Genomic DNA, 13,837 nt, shown 5'->3' with positions numbered 1-13,837 from the left:
ACTCTTGGGGGGGAAAGGGGAGTGGGAGATGCGGGAAGAGACTGGACAAAAATCGTGCACCTATGGATGAGGACAGTGGGTGGGGAGTGAGGGCGGAGGTTGGGGCGGGAACTGGGAGGAGGGGAATTATGGGGGGGGGGGAAGAGGAACAAATATAATCTGAACAATAAAGATTTTAATTTAAAAAAATAGAAAAAAAAATCACTGATGGGCAGGAGAGTGACATTTTAAACCCAGAGTCCAGGCAAAGTAATTTTGGACAGCTCCTAACCAAGGCAGGAGCCCCATTGATAAGTTTCTGGGCAACGGGATCTGTTATTCTCTTTCTCTCCTGCCTTTTGAGAACTGGTTTCTCTCCTGAGGCTGGCAGAGGAAGGATTTATTAACATTGTGCCCTATGCTCTTGGGTCCCCATCCAAACCTTTTTAGACCCCTTTTTTTATAAGTGTCCCAGGAAATTTGGGAGCTGGCCCTACTGGTTAGATAGATATCTCCCCCTAGCCCTGCCTGACATTCCCCGATGGTCATTTCTTCTACTTAGGCCCTTAGTGTATGTGCAGCTCTACCATCTGGAGCCTTAACAATCGAAAGTGATAGGATGGTGGGTACTCTTATTCACGTGCAGGTGTGTTACTCAGATGAATATCACCAACCAGGCAGATTCCTTGAGAATGTGCAGTTAAGTTTGACTTGAAGGGAAAGAGATGTAGAAAAGCTGGAATGAAGAGTAGGGTGTGGAGAGCAGACCTCCCTGCAGTTTCTTCAGGAACCTACTCAGAACCAGGAAGCCCTGTCATAGGGAATGTTCTAGCATGAACTGCCTGAACAGCTGATGGACAACTGAATGAAATGATCTATTAGTCTGTCTTTAACTCTAATAGTCTAGGGTTGATAGGAAAGGAGCAGATAATAGAGGATCTTAGAAAATAATCTTCTTTCTTCATAGTCATTGTGATAGAGACTGCTGGCTGTTTACTAAAATAATATGTACCTCCCCTTCCATAATGTGTTGTTGTTGCTGGGGGGGGGGGGGGGGGGTGGACGGGGTGGCTGCCCACCCAGGAACTACATTTCCCAGACTCTCTTGCATCTGTTTGTGACCATGTGACTAATTCTCTCTCATGGCATATAGAGATATTACCTACTGCTGCTTACATGCCTGGCCCTTAAAATTACCCTGCTCATACTTTTCCATGTTCTTTTCTTCTTCCAACTGGCTGGATACAGAGCTTCCAGGATGACATTGAACACTATTTATTGAGGGTGGTAGAGCCCTCATTAATATGGGTCTTAATACATCTTTGGGGGCATTATGTAATACAGGAGCCACGAACCACATATGGCTATTTAAGTTAAGATTAAAACTCTAATTTCTCAGTCACTTACCCACATTAAGTGCTCAGTAGCCACATGTGGCTACAGAGACTGTCAGACAACGTAGATAAATAACTTTGCCATTATTGCAAAAAATTCTTTTGGATAATTGCTGGGGTTCAACGCCAGCAGGTCCAGGGGTCCCCAAAGGTGTGGACGGAGTCGGCGAAGAAGGAATGACAGGGAGACAGCCTTCAGTTGATCAGCAGCCTAGTCAGGACCTCTAGCCAAGTTCTGGTTAGGAACTCCAAGTTCCAGGGCCAAGTTCTGGTTTAGATGGGACAAGGAGCTTCTCTGGGTCCATTGTGGTGAAGAATGTAATGCATTTACTCAGTCCAAGGCAGGCATTAAAAAGAAAAACCCCAAATGCCCTCTTATATCCATTTTAAGAGTAGGATTGGCGCTTTCCGCTATTACCTGAGTCCTGATCTGTCACCCCTGGGAGAGCTTTCCAATCCTGAACTTTTCCAGGGTGGAAAGGCTGCAGTGGGGTTAAAAATAAGGCTCCTTGGGCCTACCTTCTCCCATGCCTCTACATTTACCTTTCCGGCACCTTTCCTTCCTCAGAAAAGCATGGACATATTTGGGGATTTTTCCCTGAGGTTAGGGAGGGGATACAACCCCTTAACTAAGTGCCAGGCGGGTAGTTAATCACTTTAACTACAAACAATCACGCTTAAGCTACATAATCTTTATTCCCTGGAATGGAGATAAGAAACGCCCTAACCTTTGCAATAGAAATTGACAGGATTAAAATCGACTGGTATAAATACAGATGTAACAAGACAATAAACATCAGATCCTCATCAGATCCTAACCAGAACTTGGCTGGAGATCCTGGCTAGAGGTTCTGACTAGGCTGCTGATCAACTGAAGGCTGTCTCTGTGTCATTCCTTCTTCGCTGACTCGGTCCATACCTTTGGGGACCCCTGGACCTGCTGGGGTTGGACTCCAGAATCTGGCGCTCGCTTCCTGAACTCCCGCAGTCTCCGCTGCGTCTCCCAGCCCTGCTGCTTGCTCCGGAGGTGCCATGGCGGCCTTCAGCAAGTACCTGAGGGTGCGAAACTCCTAGCTGGCGGGGGCCACGTTCCTGCTTCTCTGCCTGCTCCACAAGTGGCGCCTCGTCCTTGGCCTGCACGGTAAGAAAAATGGAAAACCACCATTACAGAAAAATGAGAAAGAAGGAAAAAAAGAGCGAGCTATGGTGGACATGGTGTTTTTTTCAAGGCTCTTACGGATTCTGAAAATCATGGTCCCTAGAACATTTTGTAAAGAGACAGGTTACTTGTTACTTATTGCTATTATGCTGGTGTCTCGAACATATTGTGATGTTTGGATGATTCAAAATGGGACAGTCATTGAAAGTGGTATCATTGGTCGTAGCAGAAAAGATTTCAAGAGATCCTTATTCAACTTCATTGCTGCCATGCCTCTCATCTCTCTGGTTAATAACTTCTTGAAGTTTGGGTTAAATGAGCTCAAACTGTGCTTCCGAGTAAGGCTAACTAAATACCTCTATGAGGAGTATCTCCAAGCTTTCACATATTATAAAATGGGGGAATCTGGACAACAGAATAGCTAACCCAGACCAGCTGCTTACACAAGATGTAGAAAAGTTTTGTAACAGTGTAGTTGATCTGTATTCAAATCTTATTAAGCCATTGTTAGACATAGTTTTGTATATTTTCAAGTTAACAAGTGCAATAGGAGCTCAGGGCCCAGCGAGCATGATGGCTTATTTGCTTGTTTCTGGGCTGCTCCTAACTCGACTTAGAAGACCCATTGGTAAGATGACCATAACTGAGCAAAAGTATGAAGGAGAGTATAGATATGTTCATTCCCGGCTCATTACAAACAGTGAAGAAATTGCCTTTTATGATGGGAATAAAAGAGAAAAGCAGACAATCCATGCGATCTTCCAAAAACTGGTGGAACACCTGCATAATTTCATTTTGTTTCGGTTTTCTATGGGCTTCATCGATAGCATAATTGCCAAATATCTTGCCACTGTAGTTGGTTACCTAGTTGTCAGCCGCCCTTTCCTAGATTTGTCTCATCCTCGACATCTCAAGAGTACACATTCAGAACTTCTGGAGGATTACCTCCAAAGTGGAAGGATGCTTTTGGGGATGTCTCAAGCTCTGGGTCGAATAGTTTTGGCTGGCCGTGAAATGACTAGATTGGCTGGTTTTACTGCTCGGATTTCAGAATTAATGCAAGTATTAAAGGATTTAAAAACTGGAAAATACGAACGCACAATGATCTCTCAAGAAAGGGGTACTGAAGGAGCACAAAGCATTCCCTTGATACTTGGAGCTGGAGAAATCATCAATGCTGATAACATTATAAAGTTTGATCATGTTCCTTTAGCAACGCCAAATGGAGATATCTTGATCCGAGATCTTAATTTTGAAGTTCGATCTGGGTCCAGTGTTCTAATTTGTGGTCCAAATGGCTGTGGGAAGAGTTCACTTTTCCGTGTTCTTGGTGAATTATGGCCTCTTTTTGGAGACGTCTAACTAAACCTGAGAGAGGAAAGTTATTTTATGTTCCTCAGAGACCTTATATGACCCTGGGAACCCTTCGAGACCAAGTGATATATCCAGATGGAAGAGAAGATCAAAAAAGGAAGGGGATATCTGACCTAGTACTGAAGGAATACTTAGATAATGTCCAGTTGGGTCATATTCTTGAACGCGAAGGAGGCTGGGACAGTGTTCAGGATTGGATGGATGTGCTCAGTGGTGGACAGAAGCAAAGAATGGCAATGGCAAGATTATTTGATCATAAACCCCAGTTTGCCATTTTGGACGAGTGCACCAGCGCAGTGAGTGTGGACGTCGAAGGCTACATCTACAGTCACTGTCAAGAGGTTGGCATCACCCTCCTCACTGTGTCTCATAGGAAGTCTCTTTGGAAACACCATGAGTACTACCTGCATATGGATGGCAGAGGCAATTATGAATTTAAACAGATTACAGAAGATACAGTTGAGTTTGGCTCTCAGGATCCAGAGAACTGTACCTGCTTCAATGAAATAATTACAGAACACACTTAAAAATGCAAAGTACATGGTAAAATAAAGTTGAGTTTTTTTTTAAACCAAGCAGCAAACTAACTACATATAAAATAATCGAGAACAAGTTGTTAAAACATTTAATATTATGTAGGATATTGCTAATTGTGTATATGTTGGTTTAATTATTAATATGTACTAAGAATGACCTTATTCTTGTGGTTGAAAAACTGCCTAAATTAACTTGGGCTTAAATCAGTGTCACCTGATTCACCTGGGGATAGAAGTCATTGAAAGTCAGCTAATTTGACTCACGGCTTTGTCTTTTCCTTCAATAAAGAACCCTGTTTAAAACTGGTGTCATCACATGTCCTGTTCTAACAAGATAGCTTTGATTTTAATTTTCTTGTGCCCCTGATGGTGGGAAGCAAACAAATCATAGTGTATTATCAAAATGTACAGCATCATTGCATAAGAGCATTTATTACACAGCGGCAGGTTTCTTTAGCTGCCTCAGTTATACTCATTCCTTGTATATGTCCTGGGGTACATTTGACTCCAGGAAAGCCATTTGAATTTCCTTTGGCCAAATAATAAATGTGTCCCTGTTCGGGCGCCAGATGCTGGGGTCCAACCCCAGCAGGTCCAGGGGTCCCCAAAGGTGTGGACGGAGTCAGCGAAGAAGGAAGAACTCAAAGGCAGCATTCAGTTGATCAGCATGGTTGGGTTCTCCCTCCAGGATCTCCAGCCAAGTTCTGTCCAGGATCTTTTGCCATGTTCTCTTGCTAGGTTCTGTCTCTAGGTTCTGTCTAGGATCTCCAGCCAAGTTCTGTCTCTAGGTTCTGTCTCTAGGTTCTTCAGCCAGGTTCTCTCTCTAGATTCTGTTTCTAGGTTCTGTCCTGTTGCCTTGTTACATCTGTATTTATACCAGTTGATTTTAATCTTATCAACTTCTATTCCAAAGGTTAGGGCGTTTCTTATCTCCATTGTGATTATTTGTAGTTAAAGTGATTACCTGCCTGGCACTTAGTTAAGGGGTTGTATCCCCTCCCTAACCTCAGGGAAAAATCCCCACCTGGGGAAACAACCTTTCTCGGAGAGGTGACCTTGGTTAAAACACATGGTGCTAAGGAGATCAAACGTATTAAGAACAATATGCTATATATGCCAGGTCCCTTGAAGCATATGCTGTGAAGATGTTTCTTTCCTGCAGCGATTGTATCAAGCAGCAAGGATGGACCGGCTTCCGGCAGATAATTCTCCTTTGTTGTATCTGAGCCTTTATACATTTTGACATTTAGTGTTTTAACAATTAGCTACATTTACTAATACACGGGTCAAAAGAAGATGGACACAGAAGGTAATTTCTTTTCTTTTCTTTTTTTTTATTGCTTAAAGTATTAGAAAGGGTATTACATATGTGTCCTTTTTTTTCCCCACCCTTGACAATACCCCGGCTTCCCCTACCCCCCAGTGTCTTATGTCCATTGGTTATGCTCATATGCATGCATACAAGTCCTTCGGTTGATCTCTTACCCCCCTCCCTCCTGCCACCCAACCCTCCCCGGCCTTCCCGCTGCAGTTTGACAATCTGTGTGAGGCAGCTCTGCCTCTGTATCTATTATTGTTCAAAAGTTTATAATGATCTCTATTATCCATGAATGAGTGAGATCATGTGGTATTTTTCCTTCATTGACTGGCTTATTTCACTTAGCATAATGCTCTCCAGCTCCATCCATGCCGTTGCAAATTGTAAGAGTTCCTTCTTTTTTTACAGCAGCATAGTATTCCATCGTGTAGATGTACCACAGTTTTCTAATCCGTTCATCTACTGATGGGCACTTAGGCTGTTTCCAGATCTTAGCTATGGTGAATTGTGCTGCTATGAACATAGGGGTGCATATATCCTTTCTGATTGGTGTTTCTGGTTTCTTGGGATATATTCCTAGAAGTGGGATCACAGGGTCAAATGGGATTTCCATTTTTAGTTTTTTGAGGAAACTCCATACTGTCTTCCATAGTGGCTGCACCAGTCTGCATTCCCACCAGCAGTGCACAAGTGTTCCTTTTTCTCCACATCCTCTCCAGCACTTGTCGTTTGTTGATTTGTTGATGATAGCCATTCTGACAGGTGTGAGATAGTACCTCATTGTTGTTTTGATTTGCATCTCTCGGATGATTAGTGACTTTGAGCATGTTTTCATATGTCTCTTGGCTTTCTGAATGTCCTCTTTTGAAAGGTGTCTATTTAGATCCTTTGCCCATTTTTTGATTGGATTGTTTATCTTCCTTTTGTTAAGTTGTATGAGTTCCCTATAGATTTTGGAGATTAGGCCCTTATCAGATATGACATTGGCAAATATGTTTTCCCACGAGGTGGGTTTTCTTGTTGTTTTGTTGATGGTTTCTTTTGCTGTGCAGAAGCTTTTCATTTTGATGTAGTCCCATTTGTTCATTTTCTCTTTAGTTTCCAATGCTCTAGGATCAGTATCGGTGAAGAAATTGCTTCGGCATATGTCTGAGATTTTGTTGCCTTTGGATTCTTCTAGAATTTTTATGGCTTCCCGTGTTACATTTAAGTCCTTTATCCATTTTGAGTTTATTTTTGTGTATGGTGTAAGTTGGTGGTCTAGTTTCATTTTCTTGCATATATCTGTCCAATTTTCCCAACACCATTTATTGAAGAGACTATCTTGGCTCCATTGTATGTTCTTGCCTCCTTTGTCAAATATTAATTGAGCATATTGGTTCGGGCCGATTTCTGGGGTCTCTATTCTATTCCATTGATCTATATGTCTGTTCTTGTGCCAGTACCAGGCAGTTTTGAGAACAGTGGCTTTGTAATACAGCTTGATATCTGGTATTGAGATCCCACCTACTTTGTTCTTTCTCAGGATTGCTGCACCTATTCAGGGTCTTTTTTTATTCCAGATGAATTTTTGGAGAGTTCGTTGTAGATCTGTGAAGTATGCCGTTGGTATTTTAATGGGAAGTGCGTTGAATTTATAGATTGCTTTGGGTATTATGTACATTTTAATTATGTTGATTCTACCAATCCAAGAACACGGTATGTTCTTCCATCTGTTTATGTCTTCCTCTATGTCTTTTTTCAACGTCCTGTAGTTTTCTGAGTAGAGGTCTTTTACCTTTTTAGTTAAGCTTATTCCTAGGTAGCTTAATTTTTTTGGTGCGATGGTAAATGGGATTGCTTTTATAATCTCTTTCTGCAAGTTCACTATTGGTGTATAGAAATGCCTCAGATTCTTGGCATTAATTTTGTATCCTGCTACTTTGCCAAATTCATGTATTAAGTCTAGTAGTTTTTTGACAGAGTCTCTAGGGTTTTGTATGTATAATAGCATGTCGTCTGCAAATAAGGACAGTTTTACTTCCTCTTTTCCAATTTGGATGCCTTTTATTTCTTCTTCTTGTCTAATTGCAATGGCTAATACTTCCAGGACTATGTTGAACAGGAGTGGTGAGAGTGGGCATCCTTGTCTTGTGCCTGTTCTTAGGGGAAATGGTGTTAGTTTTTTGTCCATTGAGTATGATGTTGGCTGTGGGCCTGTCATATATGGCTTTTATTAGAGGGTGATTTCTAATGTGTATCTTATCCTCTTCTGGTTCCATGGGAGTTGATAGATGTTTCATGAAAAGGGGTTGTGGAGGCAAATACATTTGAATACTGCTGCTTTACATCAACATGTTTCATTACTGCAGGACTCTTACACCATAAATATACTGATACAGTGGTTTTCAAACCTTGGGAAGCATCGGACTCACTTCGAGGGCTGTTAAAACACAGATCACTGGACTCCACCCCCAGAATTTCTGATTCAGGGGGCCTGAAAATTTACATTTTGAACAAATTCATAAGTGATGTTGACGTGACTGGTCCAGTGACCACACTTGGCAAACCACTGGAAAGGTGTGTTGTTGACTCTCAGAGCAAAGGTATAATTTTCACCATTTCCAACAAGTATTTAGCTAAAGGTTTTCTTAAAGCTAAAGTTCTGTCTACCTTTAGCATATGCTGACCTGGTTCACGCTCAAGTGTCAATGAATTATAAATGAATGCCTCTATGTTGTTAAAGGGACATCTGGGCAGAGAACTACTTGAAGCACACATAATGTGTTGCTGCTGGTAGAATTTAGACCTCCTTCCTCAATAATGACAAAATTTTGCAGTGAAGTATCAAAACAAACAAACAAACAGTCACCTACTCCTCCTAGTTATAAAACGAGGTCGATCACAACCTATATTGCTCCGGAAAGAACTGTTTATAACTCAAATGACTGACATTGTTATTGTTTAAAGTAACTCTGGTGCTTTATAGCTGCAGCTGTTCTAGTTTAAACACACATTGCCTGGCCCTGACAACATGCAGCTTTTTGCCTCTCGGACTCTCCTGTGGTTTGAAATGTGTTATTCATAAGTCTGCTAAGTTCCAAGTATCTGAGAGAACAGATGTGGACCTAAAGGAATGCAATCAACTCTCACTGATACTGCTTCCAAAGGAAATATATTCATATGTATTTATATTTAGATATTTTGGTGCAGTAGAATGAAAAGCTGCATGTGGGTCTTTAGGTTTAAGATGTTGGAGTAGCAATAGGATAACCAAGTGCTGTTCTGTGCTTATCGGTTTTGAACCACTCAACTCACCACTAATCTCCTAGACACTCTACATGATATACAAAATACAGAAGACACATTTCTTGCCCTCATGGAGCTTATAATATGGAAAGCAAGACACACTCATGAAGTAATGAGAGAAGTTTCCAAACTTATTTGCACAGCAGCTTAAGCCAATAAGCAAACAAAAGTTCAGATTCCCACGGCCTGCTCTAGACCAATTGATTAGATATCTAGAGTGTGATACATATACTTGAGAATGTGTATTTTTAATAAGTTCCCTAGTTGAAGCTGATGGCCAGCCAAAAATGGAATTCGGTGGATATCTTTAAAATTCTTGAATATGAAAGGATGCTCTATTGTACACTGTTGTGTAAGTTCTTTGTCCAGATGACATATTCTGTGTTCATTCAATAGTATAGAGTCTGTACTGTCCAATCTTGTTCTTTCATTGGTTGATAGGGCTATGAAGTGGGAACAGTGGACAGGGCTCTGATCAGCCCACAGAGCTGCGTTCGTGTAAAGAGGGTGATCTCCAGACAGAGCTGAGACATTGACTAAACTGTCCAACAGCGAGGCACTGTGACAGAGTGCCGGGGCTGACCATCAGCCCCTGAACCATGGATGGACAGATTACTCTGACACAGATTCACTGCGGGGAGAGGGCTAAGGGGCTTGCCCAGCTGAAGAAGCCAGGCGGCCTCAATTGCCTGCCTCCTTAGGCTTCCATTGGCATTTTTAGATGCAATCAGCAGGGTGAGTAATCTTGGGAGGACACATGTGTTTACATTTTCCTCTAGGCAAGGGCATCCAGGGATTAAGCATAAAGATTCCAGTAAACACCTGAGGGTCTGCACAGGCACAGGCTTGTTTGGGAAGGTCAAGGAATAATCAGGCCTTGGGCACTCCCCTAAATCGGAATTCCAATAAACAGGGCAGGTCGCCTTCCACACACTTCCCTTTTCTCAGAATGTCCTCCTTACAACTTTCCGACCAAGTCTCGTGTGCTCCCCAACAACAAAGGAAGACATGTTCTGTGCTGTCACTCCAGAGAGTGGGCCAGGGCTGGCTCCACTTATTTAGGTAATAGTTACCTGGAACTTCCTCTGTGTCAGGCATCCTGCCAGGCACTGCGGCTCTGGATCATAAGCAAATCGTGTGGCCACTGTCTTCTGAGGCCTGCAGTCCAGTGGAGATGCACAGGGGGTATAAGTAGTCATGGTCTTTTCCCCCCTTTAAATAGTGTGATACAATGTACATAACATAACGTTTACCATTTAGCCATTTATACAATTAAGTGGCATTGAGTAGATTCACATTGTTTTGCAACCATCGGGGTCACCCCCATTTCCAAACTTTTCCATCACTTCAAACTAAAACTCTGTACCTATTAAATAACAACCCCCTCTTATCCCCTGCCTCCAGCCCCTGACAACCACTGTTGCGTTTTCTGTCTCTATAAATTTGACTGCTCCTGGAACGTCATGTAAGTGAAATCATACAGTATTTACCGTTTTGTATCTGGCTTTTATCACATATTATAATGTCTTCAAGGTTCATCCATGTCATAACATGTCAGAATTTCATTCGTATTTAAGACTGAATAATATTTCATCGTGTGTCTGTACCACATTTTGCTTATCCATCCATCCATCAGTGGGCACTTGGATCATCTCCACCTTTTTGGCTCTTGCACATAAGGATGCTATGAACATTTGTGTACAGATACCTGTTTGAGCCCTGTTTTTCATTCTTCTGGGTATATCCCTAGATGAAGAATTTCTGGATAATATGGTAATTCCATATTGAATTGTTAGAGGAAATTAGCTGCCCCCCCAAGTTCATTGTCTATTGTCCTTAGTGAAGAAAAGCCACAGTGCTGTGTTTCAGGTTTCAGAATAAGAAATCCAGACGAGGTTTTCAGCCCGGGGTTGGGTGGCCTCTAATGTGTCCCTTCAAATCTCAGTTCTTCCACCCCAGGTACAATTTTCTATAATCCTGTTGCCACGGCCCAGAGGCAAAGCTGCTGGTTTTAGAGAACTTGAACTCTGTGAAGGTGGAGCAAAAGCCTGGGGCATAGGTCGGAGGAGTTCTAATCTTTACTTTGCCCCATTGTGCAGCAGCCCCAGGCTGGTCATTTAACCTCCGAAATTCCTGTGTTTTCTGACTCACAGAGATGATTGTAATGACCTCCCTTTGGAGCCAGTGGTAAGGAATACACAATGACAGACTTGGGGATGTTTGCGAGGCCCTTTGTTAGATGTTCACTCGGCTGCAAAAGACTTGGGCGTTCTTGCTCCCATGTCTGTGTGTCCAGATCTAGAATGGTGGCCCCCAGTGCATAGCTCTCAGATGAGATCTTTACTGCTTCCTAGAGATTGAGCTGGTCCTCAATGTTCACTACAGTCCTTACACCTAAACATCTAGTCTTTGAATGTTTTTTTTTCTTCCAGATCTTTGGGGAGCAGATAGAGAAACACCTCAAAGAGAAGGGTTTAAGATTGCCTTCATTTCTTATTTTCCCAGAATATTTAAAAGGAAAGTACAGATATTATTGGGGATGTTGCTTTTATTCCCTCCAAATTACCTCTGTGTGTATGTACAATGTTACTGCCTTCATATGTGTTCTCTCTCATGTGTCCCACACCATCTTTGATGCAGAACGTCGCGTTTATTTGGACTTGTCAGTGAAATTCCAGTAACACAGAGAGCATTGGTGGGGAATGTAGATTCCACCAATGATATCACAGGGAAGCCAGAGCAAGGTGCATCTTCTGTAGCAAAGACCTTGACATTTTCATCAGCTGCCTCTGCCCTCCGTAGTCAGTTCATCTCCTCCTAATGGCACCGGAGCTTCCCTCCTCTGCCTTCTCCCGGGTGCTTTCAGGATCTTGTTTCTAATCTCCTCCCCCTGCATCTCGTCTCTTTCATCTCACTGCTCCACTGCCCTACTCCCCATCAAACACGGAGCAGCTCAATCATCCCAGCTCCCAGCTCAAAGGTCTTTTTCCTCTGCATCCTCCCCAACAGACAGCACCTTTTTCTTTTGCTTGTGTTAAAAAGTGCAGCAACTGGGATGACTCTTCTGTGTTTAGGAATTTTTAAAGATATCCTTTATAATATCTTGATATAAGTTAGTCCCTTCCTTGGGAAGAAATACACAGAGATAGACAAATATAAGATGTGCTCACCCTCCGGCATGCCTGCCTTATCTCGTTTTCTCCCTTTCAGTGGGGGAGGAACTTGTAAATATGAAGAGGTGTCATCCTGTGATTAAGTCATTTTATGTCGTATGACCTAAGGCATTTTTCAGATGTAACTCAGTTTACTAATCAGTGGGCTCTGAGTTAATCAAAAGGGAGATTATCTGGGTGGGCCCGATCTAAATAAGCCCTTAAAATTGGGATTAAAGGTCAGAGACTGAGGACAGCGGAGATTGGAAGCGTGAAGGGATATGGAGAGTGAGATGACACAGAACTGAGGCAGCTTCTTGGGCTAAGAGCGGCCCCAGCCAGCGAGAGGACAGGAGTCCCAGTCCCCCAGTTGCAAAGGGCTGACTTCTGCCCACAGCTTGAGCTTGGAAATGGATCTGAGTTCCAGAAAGGGATGCGACCAGCTGAAACGCTGACTTCCCCCTGGCAGCGAGCCGATTCTGTACCTGGGTTTCTGACCTACAGAGCCCGTGAGATAATAAGTGGGTGTTGATGCAAGCCTCTAACTTGTGATAATCCATTACCCGCAACAGAAAAGGAGTGTGTGCACTTCATTCAGGGCTTATTCTCCTTTCATTGTGCATTTTACCGTAGCCCAGCTTTTTGGAAAGGATGGTGCTGTGTTGGTAGAGGATACGTTTTTCTATTTTTAATAAAATGGTCTTACTTTGGAAAAGACAGAAAATGTATAAATCCACGCCAGCTCTCACCTGCCAAATATGGTTTGTTTGGGAATCTTAGTGAACAATGACATCGCCAAGTCTAGAAATGAAAGATTGAAAACGGCCCCATCTTCCCTCCCCTCAAGTCAATTTCTTCACAAGGATTTCTGGGTATTTCCTGCCCCTGAGAAATCTCCTTCCTCTTAACAGTGAGTTCTTAAAACCTGTGCCTGAGTAATAACTTTCATTTTGTTGTCAAGGTGGTTTTGAATCCTGTCTCATTCGATGTGCCTCACTTTTTGTCTGGTCTCCCCAGCTGGAGGCCTGTGGGCAGGCTTCTGCACACACACACACACACACACACACACACACACACACACAAGGAGCCCAGCGGGTGCTCCCACACGCTTTTGGATTTATTGATTTTACAAGTCAAGGACCAGCACTTGCTACTAAATAAACTCGATCTACTCACCTTTTGATTCTTTATCCACTCTTCTGTTTAGATATCACCTGCTGTATTCAGCCCCAACTTTGCTTTAAAAAAAAAAAAAAAAGAAAAGAAAGAAGAGAAAAGGAAAAAGAAAGAAAGAAAAGAAAGAAAGAAAGAAAGAAAGACCGACCTCTGGGCATAAATTCCTCTTTCAGAGAGAGAAATAATTGAGCAGCAGCTGGTCCATGGCACTAAGAACTGAAGGAGCAGAATGTGCTCAGACCACGATCGTCCTGATGGGAGTTCTGTGCAAGGCGAGAGATAACCTGGGCGCAGAGACCTTGCAGGCAGCAGGGAGGAGTGTCACTGGCGTGTCCTTTCTCGAGGCGTCCTGTTATAATCCCTGGGCCGTTAGCGCAGACACCCTTCGGTGGCTTCTCATTAAGCGCAGGCATCCGGCATCCTGTGGCACCCCAGGCCCCAGCCCCTTCCAGCCCCACCCC

General features: G+C 42.9%; 1 protein-coding gene and 1 pseudogene across 1 annotated transcript in view; both read left to right on the top strand.

Moving 5' to 3' along the window:
- Positions 1-13,837, top strand: part of SGCD (sarcoglycan delta) — a 315,741-nt gene that overhangs the window by 67,599 nt on the left and 234,305 nt on the right. The gene's annotated exons all lie outside the window — the stretch shown is intronic.
- On the top strand, positions 2,406-4,690 carry LOC139010283 (ATP-binding cassette sub-family D member 3 pseudogene; annotated as a pseudogene).

Source organism: Myotis yumanensis, unplaced genomic scaffold (assembly GCF_028538775.1).
Source record: "Myotis yumanensis isolate MYYU_CA2020_CCGP unplaced genomic scaffold, mMyoYum1.0.hap1 SCAF_5, whole genome shotgun sequence".
NCBI lineage: Eukaryota > Metazoa > Chordata > Mammalia > Chiroptera > Vespertilionidae > Myotis > Myotis yumanensis.
The sequence above is the reverse complement of the archived record's forward strand: the minus strand, read 5'-3'. Positions and strand labels throughout refer to the sequence as shown.